At 36.9% G+C, this 13,766-nt stretch overlaps 1 long non-coding RNA gene across 1 annotated transcript in view; it reads right to left on the reverse strand.

Annotated features, from left to right (window-relative positions):
* LOC145520893 (uncharacterized) overlaps positions 1–13,766 on the reverse strand; it is an 867,842-nt gene that overhangs the window by 502,070 nt on the left and 352,006 nt on the right. The window contains exon 6 of the long non-coding RNA XR_014064880.1: positions 3,364–3,453. This is a non-coding gene — a long non-coding RNA (uncharacterized LOC145520893). The remainder of the gene's footprint in view (positions 1–3,363; positions 3,454–13,766) is intronic.

Genomic DNA, 13,766 nt, shown 5'->3' on the forward strand with positions numbered 1-13,766 from the left:
CAGATTGCAGGCTTGAGCAGCATTTTACCTGATTTCTTTTCTTCTATTTTGTTCAGATTCTGGTTGTTAATGACAGAAGCGTAAATCTGGTACCACTCCTCCACCATATTCAGGAGTAAAATAGAATCATAATTACTTAATAAGATAACATCTCACATAATTCAAACTATACACACTCCTTATTATGGTTTCTATTCTTATGCTTGAATCCCAAGAAGATTAATTATATCAAGTCAGCATAGCTCCTTCCCATCTGGTCTTCTATGTCTATCGGGTATCTCTGAATCTTGACAAGATCAAATATGCCATATGGAGGGATATCTACACAGGTTCGGGTCAATATAAGGTTCATGAATGTCTTATATGGGTTAAATTTGATGCACAACTTTCCCTGGTCTCAAAGTCACAGATAATGAGTCATTTCTCAACTGCATGACCTTAAATAGCAACAAATTCTCCAAAAGAATATAAGCAAACATAGTGATAGTGATGGTAATGAGACCAGGAAAATAAACTATGTAACATCCATGATTAGGTAATATTCAATTTAGTATGCTAAATTAGAGTAAGTGTAATAGCAGTAAAAGTTTAATCACTCATATTAGACAGTCAAAAATTCATGCACAACTCATTTGAATGTTTCAATATAATCATTATTTTGAAAGTAGATGAAAAAAATTGAGACTGCTTCCAAACATAGATCTTGTATTTTGAAAACTATAAGCTATTGTCAAAATACAGAAAATTTATGTAGATCCTGAAAGTGAAATGTGATAGAAAACATACCTGTTCTACATCAAGAACATTAGACATTAGCAAATAAAAGTTTCTCTCTCTATACACACACACACACACTACATACACACACAAATATACACACAAACACACTTAAATATTATATACATACACACATATGTGTACATCTATCTATTTATATCTATGATCAGAATATCAAAATGAAAACATTTGATATTCTTTTATGAGATTTATTTACAGCAGGAGTCAGCAAACATTTATATAAAGAACTTTACTGAGAATATTTTAGACTTTGAGGTAAAACATCTGCCACATGTGCTTGAATGTGCAGTGTGAAAGCAGCCATAAAACATCAGTTAATGAATGCATGGGATTGTGTTCGAATAAAACTTTACTCACACAAAAGGCGAGGAGCCAGATTTGGCCTGGGAGTCATAATTTGCTAATACATAACGTACAGCACAAATCCTAAAGTCATTTTAAAATTATCTAGGCATTATCTCAGGCCAGCTTTCAAGAATTCAGACAAACTTTGGCACCCATCCCTTGTATAAGTGCCAACAAGTGGGTATCAGTAACACTCAAGGGTTAGAAATCAACTCAGACACTTCTCTATCTATACCCATTTGAATCCGTTTTTGTGCTTGTCTTCATCTTCATTTCTGGCCCCACTCCTGGCTTTGGGTATTTGGCCTCTTTAGCAATTCTTTAGAAAAAAATAATTAACCAGGCCTCTTGTCTCCAGCTTTTTCCTGCTTTGATAGCTTCAGGCGGAATCATCAAATGTGATTTTGTCTGCATGTCCCAAACCTTACAAGGTCTATCCTGACCAAGATGAGGGGTGGGCATGTGACCTCTTAAGATCATCATTTGAATTTCACAGATTATGCAGAATGTTTTCCAAATTATCCTTTTTTTTTCCCGCACCTCCCTAAACTAACTTCAGTAGCAAAACGGAAATGATTTATGACTGGACATCTGTGACTGTAAATTAGTAGTCTTGGACAATATCAGGATGATTCAGGAAAAATGTCCAGCATACACACAGTTTCTAACTTTGAAATAAATTCTCAGAGACTATATTCTATATTCCACCAGTTTTGTTAAAGTATTTTTTAAAGTTTTCAGGAAAATATGTCAAATTAACCCATGTGTGATGAGCCTCATAAAACATTGAGTTGTTGTGAGATTTTAATTAGGAGAACATACAGAAAATGCCCATGATACTACATGAGTTTGAGCAGGCTCCAAGAGTTGGTGATGGACAGGGAAGCCTGGCGTGTTGCAGTCCATGGGGTCGCAAAGAGTCAGACACTACTGAGCGACTAAATTGAACTGAACTACATGGCATATGGTAGGCATTCAAACATGAATTTCTTTACTCTAACATATCAAATATAGGAGAAAATACCAACAGGGCCAATTCAATTTATGAAGTAAATGTGTATTTCCAGGTAGTGTTTCACTAAGAAATTCCTTAAGTCTAGTTCTATTACTCCATAATGAATAACAACTGAAATTATAAAAGGGACCAAAATTCTGCCAATAGCCACATATTCCCCTAGAAGGTACTCAGTGTAAATATGCATATCATCTCTGCAGAACAGATTTGAGGTTATGAATAATATTGAAAGACAAGGACATAAGAGAGATTTTAGTGAAGTGTACAGAGTCTCACTTTATGTAACCTGGAAAAATGGGGCTGGTTAATTATCTGTTGAAATTTAGTGAGTACTAAAGACAGAGGATGAGATGGTTGGATGGCATCACTGACTTGATGGACATGGGTTTGGGTAGACTCTGGGAGTTGGTGATGGACAGAGAGGCCTGGCGTGCTGCAATTCATGGGGTTGCAAAGAGTCGGACACGACTGAGCGACTGAATTGAACTGAAAGACATACTAAAGAAATATTATTAGGAAGAGAAGAACAAGAAATGCTTTAGCCAAGGTTTATAAATTTCAGTATAAAGAAGAACCTTGTAAATGTTTGCACATGCATTTTTTCAAAAAAGCAAAATAAAATATTTAATAATCTTTTTCATATGGCATAATTTCACTTGTTTTTTGCCTTAGGCAAAAGGGTGATTTTTGCCAATAAATCTGCTTTTGAGCTTTTTCAGAAAGGAAACCTAAGCTAAAAGCTGTATTTCTTTCAGCAAGAAATAGATTCTCAGACTAAATCTTAACCACATTTTCAACAATGTTTTCGAATTGCAGAAATTGAAAATAGGAAAAAAAATTTCAGAAAGAATTAGAACAAAGTCTTGAAAAACTAAAATTCACCATTAGCAAAAAGAATTGTTCTTAAAAAAAATAATTTGTACTTCACTTTCATACCGTTTTAAGAAAACAATAAAGATTATGACTGAATTATTCTGTCCAAATTACTAGGGATTATATTTTATCCAAAGAATATTAATGAGAATTCTTTAACCCAAAGTATTAATACTGGAGACTGATTTATGTGAAAGTAAGGCAAGAGTCTTCACTGAAACTTGCAGTCTGGGATTGCCTAGAATTTCTTTAGCATTGCCAACTTCATTATTTACACAAGTTATTGCCTAATCTAGAAAATGAGTTGTAGTTTTTCATTTTTACTTTCTTACCTTGGATTATATAATAATATGAAGACTATCCAGAAAAATCTATGTTCTTTTGGACTCCACTAACTTGTAATGGGAGATACAATCTTTTCCCTGTGGGGAGAAAGAAAATACCTATTTTATAAGTTGCCAGTATGAAGTGGAAAAGAATTCGGCTTCAGAAATGAAAGAAACAAGAAAGTTAAAAAGACTACAACTAATAAAACAGTTTAAAACACTGGTGGGCCCTATTTTGACATTAATCCTTAACTATAATATAGAATTATTATATATTCTCTTTGGAGACTCAGTGACAACTATCTCTAACTCCCTTCAAATTCCCCTAGGTTAATGGTTTCCAAGTCACAGGGACTCATGTATCAAAATCAAAATCTTGCCATGTTTGTATGCAATGTTGAATTGTTTTTAATCAATCTGACTTTTTTCTTCATTAAATGCATTTACAAAGAAAACTTGCCATTACCCTGAAATCAAGGGTTTGGTGTTCCACCTATATTTTGAACTCATTTTAAATTAAAAACCATGTTATTAAAAAATGTTGTAACATATCACATAAAACTATCATATACTCTACTTACTACCCTGTATTAGAAATGTATTCTTCACATTAATGAGAAAACCATACTCATGAAAGCGTTTTTATATCTGTGAACATTTTAGTAAAATGTTATCAACAGATATGTTTGTTGAGGTTTTCTTATAATTGCATGAACCTCTAGTTTGCCTCTAGTCTGGGAGAATTCTAAGAGTAAGGAATACTGAACTTAATCTTTAATTAACTACTATTGCATTTACTGGGATCATATCAGGCTCTTGACTTAAATACAGTTCATTCACATGATAACCCAATGAATCTGGTACTTTTGTCACCCTCTTCCCTACCCCACTCCATAACAGACAGGAAAACTTGTTCAGAGAATTTGAACAGTTCACTTAGAAGCAACTAACTGGACTTTGCCTGCTGGCTGTCCTATTACAAAGTCTCCCTCTAAGAACTAAAACAACAGGAATGCTGTGGAATATGAAGGGGGGGGGGGGGGCTTGCCAACAGGCAAGAGGAGAAGAGAGATGGGGAGTGAAAGTGGGCCAGTTGCTGACTCCAAGTAAAAACATCTCTGTCTCTATTTCCATTGTAAATATCTCAGAGACTAAAACTGCAAGATTCATCTATTGTCTTTCAGATTTTTCTCACTCTAAAACAGAATGAGTCTAAGACACGTTTTCAAATGATCTCTAAACAACAGATTAAGATGCACTTCTCATTTGCCCAAGTCCATTTTTCCAGTCCATTACCTTGTGTATACAAAGGCCCTAGTTTCACAAAGCAATATAAATCGGATTTTGTCAGATGCTCATAATTTTGGAATTAGGAAATTTTGGCTCAAAAAGCCACAAGGCTGACAGATAGCTGTAGTAATTCCAACAAATCTATATTTATGTGTGTCTCAGCAGAGCCCTAGCATTTACATTTTTTACCACATACTCCCTGTGTTGTTCATGAAACGAAAAGTCAAATTTGAAGAGATGGTTATCAAATTTACAGGATCTTTTTAGGATGGCAAAAATTATGAAGAAAAATTTTAGGTCATATAAGTGTTATTTTGTAATGTATTCTTTTAATGTAAAAAAATGCTTCATAAACATCTAACTACTTAAATCATTTGTATAAGGATCACAAGGACATGTGTTGTTGAGAAGGAAACTAGTAACAAGATTGGGCTGTTTATTTGGATCGTTAAAAAAGAATATGTGACTTTAGAAATTTCTCTGTTGATCTGTGGTAGGAACCAGGTTTTGAAAATTATGGTAGCAGCAACATATACATCTTAATATATAATTTGGAATTCATTTTGGATGAAAAGACTTTGATTTTATTTAGTCCAAAATATACAGGAAACCTCATTCATTCCCTACTGAGCTCAGTAAGAAGGATTGCAGGTTAAAGTCAGTATGAGTAAATATCTCTCTTCTCAGAGGACAAACGTATTTAAGCCACCCATAGGCATGTGTCATTTTATCCTCTTCTTTTCACATCTGCTCTGTAACTTCTGTAATTGGTTCCCAAGCTGCTCTGGTGTAATTGTTCTGTGCCACTGACTTTTTTGCCGAGATTGTGCTTCTAGACGTTGACCACTACGACCACTGCTACTTAACATTTTTTTGGAAATTACAACTGATTCAGTCAGGAAAAATATATAATGATTAGAAATAAGAATACAGAATTATGAATATTTGCTAATATATTAGGAAAGCTAAAAAAATCAGAATTCACAATCACATTAAACATTATTCATAATAAAGAATGCAGACAAGATTGTTATATTTTGTCTAATATATGAGCAAAGTAATAACCGAATACTCTCATGTAGCACTGGGAATTGAACTCTTTTCTCCAATGTTGAATGTGTAACTAATATCTTTCTCAAAGATAATTGGATCATGCATATTAAGATATTTATACCTTCGGATACAGTTATTTCACTTTTAGATTTCTTCTAAGAAATAAGATGAAGTTATATACATATAGATGTGTGTATATATGCTTATACATTTATATATATATACACACATATATATATGCATATTCACATATACATGCATAATTGTAAAGTGGAGACAAACTTAGTTTTCAGCAGCTGAGGAACTGCTAATAGTTCACTGTACATCACCCCCATCAAACATTTAACCAACATTAAATTTTTTTTCTAAAGATTATTAAAAAACTAAAGATTATTAAAAAATAAATGCTGAAAAATTAGATAATCTTCTGATATAACAGTAAGTTAAAAATGGAAAACTAAACTCAAAATATAATACTCAAATATCAATTAAAAATTATCTATATTGCGTATTAAAAAGGGACTGTGAGAAAATCTTTCAATGTTGTAATGGTGACAATTTTATAGTGGTGAGATTTATGGAGATTTATCATGCTTTCTACTAAACAATGTACACACAAACATATAACAATTTGAAATACTTTTTCACTGTTTTATGATTTTATGTAGTGGCTGCTGCTGCTGCTGCTAAGTCGCGTCAGTCGTGTCCGACTCTATGCGACCCCATAGACGGCAGCCTACCAGGCTCCTCCGTCCCTGGGATTTTCCAGGCAAGAACACTGGAGTGGGTTGCCATTGCCTTCTCCAATGCATGAAAGTGAAAAGTGAAGGTGAAGTCACTTAGTCGTGTCCGACTCATAGCGATCCCATGGACTGCAGCCTACCAGGCTCCTCCATCCATGGGATTTTCCAGGCGAGAGTACTGGAGTGGGTTGCCATCCAAATAAAGGATTCATTAAGCATTAGCTAAGCTGGAATCAAGATTGCCAGGAGAAATATCAATAACCTCAGATATGCAGATGACACCACCCTTATGGCAGAAAGTGAAGAAGAATTAAAGAGCCTCTTGATGAAAGTGAAAGAGGAGAGTGAAAAAGTTGGCTTAAAGCTCAGTGTTCAGAAAACTAAGATCATGGCCTCTGGTCCCATCACTTCATGGGAAGTAGATGGGGAAACATTGGAAACAGTGTCAGACTTTATTTTTGGGGGCTCCAAAATCACTGCTGATGGTGATTGCAGCCATGAAATTAAAAGACGCTTACTCCTTGGAAGGAACGTTATGACCAACCTAGAAAGCATATTTAAAAGCAGAGACAATACTTTGTCAACAAAGGTCCATCTAGTCAAGGCTATGGTTTTTCCAGTGGTGTGTATGGATGTGAGAGTTGGAAGGTGAAGAAAGCTGAGCACCGAAGAATTGATGCTTTTGGACTGTGGTGTTGGAGAAGACTCTTGAGAGTCCCGTGGACTGCAAGGAGATCCAACCAGTCCATCCTAAAGGAGATCAGTCCTGGGTGTTCATTGGAAGGACTGATGTTGAAGCTGAAACTCCAATACTTTGGCCACCTCATGCGAAGAGTTGACTCATTGGAAAAGACCCTAATGCTGGGTAGGATTAGGGGCAGGAGGAGAAGGGGATGACAGAGGATGAGATGGTTGGATGGCATCACTGACTCGATGGACATGGGTTTGGGTAAACTCTGGGAGTTGGTGATGGACAGGGAGGCGTGACGTGCTGCAATTCATGGGGTCGCAAAGAGTCGGACACGACTGAGCGACCGAACTGAACTGAAGGTTATTAAATTTTCTGTTTTCCCCTAAAGCCAAATTAAAAATTAGAAAGACAAGCAAGTATGATTTTCCTTTAACTTGTTCTCAATGATTTTTTTTCGTCCTTTTGCAAACCCTTGCTCTGGAAACACTTAATGATAAAAACAGGAGAGGATCCCTTGCTTTCTTGATCCTTTAAAGAAAAAAAAAAATTTAATTTGGAAATCAGAATTAAATTGTAAGATGATCCCCAATTTGACTTTGTAAGATATTCTGTACTCTGAATATTTCTGAATTTATATTTCTATAACCCTGGAGAAGTATAGCATGGACAGAGGAACCTGGCAGGTTACAGTCCACTGGGTCTCAAAAAGTCAGACACAACTTAGCAATGACCAACCCTAGAATCCTAATCAATGGACATGAATTTGAGCAAACTCCAGGAAATAGAGGAGGACAGAAGAGCCTGGGTGTTGCAGTCCATGGGGTCGCAAAGAGTTGGACCTTACTTAGCAACTGAACAACAACAGAAATCCTACATTTAGCTGTCCACTTGAAATCTTGATTTGGATATCTTATACGCTTTTCACAGTTTTATTATCCAAGGCCTAAAATAGTCTGGGTTTGGTTTACTCACTGACCCATATGCCTAGAACAATGCTAGAATCATGTCTTGTACATAGTAGATGCTCATTAAATGTTTTTTGGATGAATATATTTATGAATTATTGCCCAGAGGGCCCATGGGTATCTGCAATCACAGAACAACTCAACACGGCTAAGGATCACTAAAGGCTCGGATTTCTTGAGTACTCTACAATTATGATTATTAGTCACAGAATGATACTTGGAAATCATCACACTATATTGGCCTAACCATTTATAATATATAAACCCTTTATAATGTATAACACCATTTTTTACCTATGACACCTCTTCAGTCTTTCAATGAACTGTGACGTGGCCATAGATGGTATTCTTTTCTTCTGTTCTCAATTGAGACAATAATAATCCCTATCATTTATTGACTTATTATATATGAAACACCAATGCCCAGTGCTTTGCAAGTATGATCATGTATAACTCTCAGTGTTAAAATCACATTTTAAAGATGAGGAAATGGGCTTGGAGGAGCTTAGTATCCTTGTGAACTAGATGGCTTATAAACTGGAGATTACAATTATTAGGAAGTGTAAAAGGGGAAACAGGCTTAGAGAGATGAAGTAACACCCAGTATCTGATAGGAGGGGTGGGATGAGGGTCAGACTCAGGTCACTTGATTCCCTAATTTATGCCTTTAAATTCCACACAATGCAACATCTTACTGAAGAACTGAGTCCTGGCCTGAGGCACTTGATACTTCACCTTAAGCTTATTTAATCTTACTTAGTGGGATGATGATATTGGGCTTATTACATGGTTGTCTCTGCCCTCCAGGCTCCTCGAAACCATTACACTTCCTAACCATTTAGCTGCCTCAGAGAAGGTCACATGAAGCCTACAATAAAGCCATTCAATAAATTTCTGAATGGATTCTGTTTAACTATAGCAGAGGTAATAATCTGAATGCCAAGGTGCTTTTAACATGCAAAAACTAGGGACTTTAGGGAGAAAATTAAGGAGTTTTGCTGGCATTTCTAAAGCCTGGTTTGAATATCAGTATCACAACTTTACAGGTCCTAGAGTGTAGAATTCAAACCATAGACTGGGAGCTGAAGACAGAAAGCTCTTTTCTTGCCACACAGATTAGAGATAAAAGTCTTCTATGGGCAACTGGGAAGTACCAGAGTGGACAGTGACAAAAAGGGCGAGAGCTGGGGAGAGGGACACTGGTGCAGGCAATGGGCTCCTACCCCTCTCCCATGCTGCCTGCATCCTAGGGAGAGAAGAGGAGTGGGGAGAGGACAGACAGATACCTTTGGCAGGATTAAGGAGGATTAAGAGCAACATCCCAGGTGGAGTTAGTGGTAAAGGACCCACCTGCAGGAGACCTAAGAGATAGGGAAGATCCCCTGGGGGAGGGCATGGCAACCCACTCCAGGATTCCTGCCTGGAGAATCCCATGGACAGAGGAGCCTGGCGGGCTACAGTCGACAGGGTCACAAAGAGTTTGGACACGACTGAAGCGACGGAGCACACACACACAAGAGCAACATAGGAAAATGTGTCTTGTTCCCCAGAATGAGCCTGAAAACAGGTATGTTTCTGAGAGTCACTTAGTCAATTGCAAGAATGCTAAGCAGTTAGGTGATAGTTCTCAAAATAAACAGAGAGGTAAGTGAGGATCCTACCTTGGGCATAATACTTAAAGGTGGATCCAAAAAGCCCCAAGAGCCGAAATAAAGATTAGCACATGATTTTACAAAAAGAAAATTATACAGCATAAACTAATGCAACATTATAAATGAAGTATACTCTAATAAAAATTTTAAAAAAGAAAATTAATACAGAAAACCAGGGATAAACAAAGTATCAGTGGCTGCTGCTCCTTCACAATCACATGCCCAATCCAGCAGGGAGTCCTGCAGGTGCAACCTCCAGTGATTCTCAAAGGTTTCTGACCAGGACTATTGCTGTTGCTTGAGCCCAAGTCATCAACATTCTTCATCTGCACTCGGTTACAAGTGCCTCCTCAGTACCTTTGGACATGCCTCGTTCTAATCCAGTCTCCATAATGGTACCAAAGGCATCTTTAAACAACACTGCATCAAACCATTTCCCAGCTAAAAACTCCTAAGTAACGATTCTATGTAGAATGAATCCACCTCCTCAGCAAACCTTGGACTGCAGCCCCAGCACACTTCTCTGAGTTCAGACACTACCCTGGGTCTTACGTTTTTGCTTTGCTTGGACTCAGAACAGTGACGCTCACTCCCATCTCCAGACCTGTGCACTCGGTGGTCCATCTGTTCTTTGCCTGGCTGACCCCTTTCCACTCCTCAAAATTCCAGCTCATTTCTTTAAAGAAGAGCACTAAATTATTCTTTCACAGATTATTTTTTAGAGCTTCTTATCATAAACCTTCTGTAATTATATCATTCTATTTATGGGCTTCTATATTCACTTTTCTCCACCTCTAGAAAGCAAGTGCTGCTAATTAGAGGACCACGCTCTCCACAACCACAACTTTAAGCGTTGTTTATGGCATATGGTAGGTGCTCAAACAATGTGCTGAATGAATAAACAGCTTTTAGGAAAAACAGTAAGAGGGCTACCACTAGTTGCAATTAACTGACTGCTAAGTGTTGCACTTTCCATATACTGTCTAATACTAATGTCCCAAGATAAGGTGAGAAAATGGAGGTTTATACGGTCTATGGATTTGCTTTAAGCCAAAAACACTGTATGTTGAGCTCTGTGAATTAAAAACTGGTGGACCCGTCTTTGAGAATCCAGAAAACGTGTCACTGCAGACTTAACATAAAAGTTTACCACAAATATTAACAGTACAAGTTATAAAAGGGCATAATATGGGAAAGTTTATCAAAAGCATTTTCAGATACTCAAGCTTTTTATCAAAAACATTTCCGTCAGCCCCTCCTCCCTTCCTTCTTGACTCACGTTTCTTTGGAGGAGATAGGAATTACATTTCTAAGCAAAATCTTCAGTGAAGAGTCCCAAACTTGCAAAATTCGCGGTCAGCCTGGCTACAAAGCCTGTATTTGCCGACTATCCCATGATCCTCTGCAGCTTCCGCTACCTCCTCAATTAGTTAAATATTGAATTCACCTGCTACTGTTGCTCATCACCTGGCTTGAGTCAAAATGATCACTGGTTCCTTCTCATTTCATCCCTTATCAGCCCTATGAGACAAATCTTGCCATTATTTCTACTCTACAATGGAGATACTAGGAATCAAATCTTTTACTCAAAATCACGAAGCTGGTGGTAGAGGCAAAATTCAAATGCCAGCGTGATGATTTTAACCCTTTGGCTTCCCTTCAAACATACTTCAGGGTGGCTCTGTGGGACTGCTCTGGGGCCAGAGCCACGGTCTACTACATTAGCATAGGCTAGAGTGAGTCTTATAAGGCTGCAAAGCCCCAGGTGTCTGCCATTACGGAATCCTTTCTCCCAGGAGGCCATGTGTGTATTATTTACTTGCAAGGGATTTGAAGTCAGGTAATCCTAGATGTTTGCTGCAATTTCCTGTGTGACCCTGGCTAAGTTGCATAACCTTTCTGAGCCTCAAATTCATGGAGATAAAATAGCACTTACCCTCCATGGAATGGTGAAACTTTGAATGAGCTACTTGATGAAAAACACTTTGTATGGTATTTGTCACACAGTTTAAATATTCAAAAATCAGAGTATTATTGTGATTAAGATCTTTAGTATTTTTCAGTGCTCTATTTATATTTTCCAAAAGAAGAAAAAAGTTCCCAAGACAAAATCACATCAACTTCCAATCTGTCTCAGGCTAGCCTAAGATGCACCCCTTCTTTCCATTCCTGGGCCCAAGAAGCTTGATATTTGTGAGCAGATGCACTGATCACTCAGGGAGACTAATAGCAGGGCTCCCCTAAAGCAACAGGAGACTATCTGGCATCTACTAAGAATGAACCAATAAATCTTGCAAATATTGTTTGATGGATCTATTTGAAAATGAAGAGACTTTGTTATTTCATACAAAATTTATCAAATCATTGCCAAAGATACTTGCCATGATGGGTCCATAAGGTTGCCTTTGTAACAAAAGCAAAGAGCAATTTTAATTGGTATAATTAAAAGTCCCATTCTCTTTAAGGGGATATATTTTAGCTTAACATCAGGAAATTGAAATAAATGATTTGGGGGGAGGAAAAAAAACATAAAACTCCATTCCAAACCCTTTTTATTAGAAGGAAACATAATTAATTATTAAAATAAAAAGGAAGCAAAAACATAACCCTCAATACTGCTGACAATCAAACTTTGGCTATAATGAACACAGACAATTATGCACATATCATTGGATTACAGACAACTTCCGTCTTGCAATTACAAGAATTTCCCTACAAATACCATGAAAGACATCATATAAAAACATTACTGGCACTAGCCTAAAACACATGTTGTGCCATTGAGAACCCAGAAAACAGGTGCCAACATGAAATGAACCTGAAATTGAACACAAAATATTACAAAATATTATGCCAGAAAGGGCATACTTCTAAAGAATGCATCAAAATGATTATAAATATTTATTCAGTTAATTTGAATCTTTTAACTTCAAAATATTCTACTCATTTATCCATTCCTGCTTTAATTACATTTTTGTCAAAAGAGCAATAGGGATTTACTTTCTAAATTACTGTTTTTCAAGAGGTGATTTCAAATGAAATAGAAATAGGATTGTTGTTGTTTTTTAGTCACTCATTCATGTCTGACTCTTCATGACCCCATGGACTGTAACCTGCCAGGCTTCTCTGTCCATGTGATTTCCCACGCAAGGATACTGAAGTCGGTTACCATTTCCTTCTCCAGGGGATCTTCCCAACTCAGGGCTCGAACCTGTGTTTCCTGCACTGCAGGAAGACCCTTTACTGCTGAGCCACCAGTGAAAACACAGAAAAAGTAGATGTAATTTAAAATATATGGCTTCAACTATAGAAGTAAGGGGATTCTTTTTTTGCAGTGGCTCTTTCTCAATTATTGCCAGTCACTCTATCCAAGATATGGCCTGACTGTGATAAAATATGGTAACATATTTTTGAAGGATTGTAATGCTACAATAGGGTTAACCTAATATAAATTTATTGCTGAATATAGAAAACAATGGGCTTCCCAGGTGTCTCAGTGGTAAAGAATTTGCCTGCTAATGCAGGAAATGCAGGAGATGCGAGTTCAATCCCTGGGTCAGGAAGATCCCCTGGAGAAGGAAATGGCAACCCACTGCAATATTCTTGCCTGGGAAATTCCATGGACAGAGGAGCCTGGTGGGCTACAGTCCATGGGGGTCTCAGATAGTCAGACACGATTGAGAGCACACACACCCCCATAATAAACAATAGATTATTACTTCTTTAATTTTTAATATTTTTAATATTTTCATCTCCCGCATATACTCCTCCCCCTTCAAAATTTATAGCCCCTCTAAAATTTGAGGAAATCATAAGAATTAAGAATTATTTTTTATTTGGTATCTCACTTCATTAAATAGAGAAAAATATGTTTATTAAAATAATGTTTCTTGACATCTGCTTTTATGTTTTATACCAACTTCAAATAGGATAATGTGGAACAATGAGAATGATCAAATTTAAAACCACAAATGAAGAAGTTTTATCAGAGCAATTACTCTATAAAATGATCATT

Source organism: Giraffa tippelskirchi, chromosome 9, assembly GCF_054371585.1.
Source record: "Giraffa tippelskirchi isolate mGirTip1 chromosome 9, T2T-mGirTip1v1.2.pri, whole genome shotgun sequence".
Classification (NCBI taxonomy): Eukaryota; Metazoa; Chordata; class Mammalia; order Artiodactyla; family Giraffidae; genus Giraffa; species Giraffa tippelskirchi.